Raw genomic sequence first — 1,368 nt, forward strand, 5'->3', positions numbered from 1 at the left:
CTAGCAGTGTAAACACAGAGTTTAAGCAAAGTTCACAACTATTACAAACAATTGCATCGTAGGAAATGTATTTGTTTGTATAAGAGTGACATGTCTGACATTATGGCAGGGGACCTGAATCCCACTACCACAGCCACACATTGCATCAGGCTCCAGGTGTTCATTAACTCCACTGAATCCACTACAACTCTCACACCTGATGTTGAGTATCGAGAGATTGAATGCACTGTAACCTCGTTCACAAACCTCATGCTTCAACATGACACTTGGTGGTTAGCACAGCTAGCTTCAGAGCTGTCATCACATCTGCATTAACATAATTGATAATCAACAGGCTGGTGTGGTTATTAGTATCATCATCCCTGCTGTGAAAGTTGATAAACAAAGCTTATCAACACGTTACATGTTTCACTTTGAGTGTTTAAAAAGATTGGCACTAACCGCATACTGATGTTACTCTACCTTAAACAACAGAGGTAACCTCTGGAGGAGCCCCGCTGCAGCGACTCCTTCACCTGCACCTTCCCCGCTCCAAGTGACGCTCTGGCGGATTCACAGCGATACTGTGGACCGAGGCATGGCTTGAGGCCTAACACAAGCGACAACATGGGGACAAAATATGACAATTAACTCATAATGTTTGAATTGTTTTTGCCTAGACACAGTTAAAATGTGATTAAATGGTTATCCAGGAAAATAAATGTGATATTAAACAGACATTACCTCGTAAAGTCTCCACTCTTAACGTCAGATGTGCAACCAGTTCACCAGCAGGAGGAAAACAGCAGTCTGCCGTGGGTTCAGCAGCGTCAGTGAAGCAGCCTCGGGGGTCTTCTCATGTTTAAAACACTTCACGGATACTGAAGCCCACACCGTGGGTAATCCTCATTCATCGATTATTACACTGAAAGATGTAAACATGTGTTCACTGTCTTCCACTTGTAGCTGACAGTGGGATGTGATGATGCTCGCTGACAACAACGTATGGGTTTTAGATGAACCGATGCTGCCTTCAGGGACTTCTCCAAAACATCGTAAATAGGAAAAACACACATCTTGTTTTTAGTCACTTTAAAAACCTTAATTCTATTTATTACATCAAGTCAAATCTTTAACTGATGACTGATTATTCAAATTCACATACTGTGCAATGTACATGGTATACTATTTTATTAAATATTGAAGGAGATTCTACTAAATACAGAAGAAATGCAACACTACTCATTTGTATTAAGTCTACGTGATCTCTACTGCACACTTTTATTTATTTATTTAATTTATTTATTTAACCTTTATTCAACCAGGTTGGTCCCACTGAGATCAAAGATCTGTTTTCCAAGGGAGACCTGGCCAAGACAGTCAGCTGCA

The 1,368-nt window shown here is 40.6% G+C and overlaps 1 protein-coding gene across 1 annotated transcript in view; it reads right to left on the minus strand.

The window, feature by feature from the left end:
* man1b1b (mannosidase, alpha, class 1B, member 1b) overlaps window positions 1–1,013 on the minus strand; it is a 35,035-nt gene extending 34,022 nt beyond the window's left edge. The window contains exons 1-2 of the mRNA XM_034691437.1: window positions 724–1,013; window positions 463–589 (exon numbers count right to left, since the gene is read on the minus strand). The gene's annotated coding sequence lies outside the window, so the exon portion shown is untranslated. The remainder of the gene's footprint in view (window positions 1–462; window positions 590–723) is intronic.
* Window positions 1,014–1,368: the final 355 nt, after the last annotated feature.

Source organism: Notolabrus celidotus, chromosome 9 (genome assembly GCF_009762535.1).
Source record: "Notolabrus celidotus isolate fNotCel1 chromosome 9, fNotCel1.pri, whole genome shotgun sequence".
Classification (NCBI taxonomy): domain Eukaryota; kingdom Metazoa; phylum Chordata; class Actinopteri; order Labriformes; family Labridae; genus Notolabrus; species Notolabrus celidotus.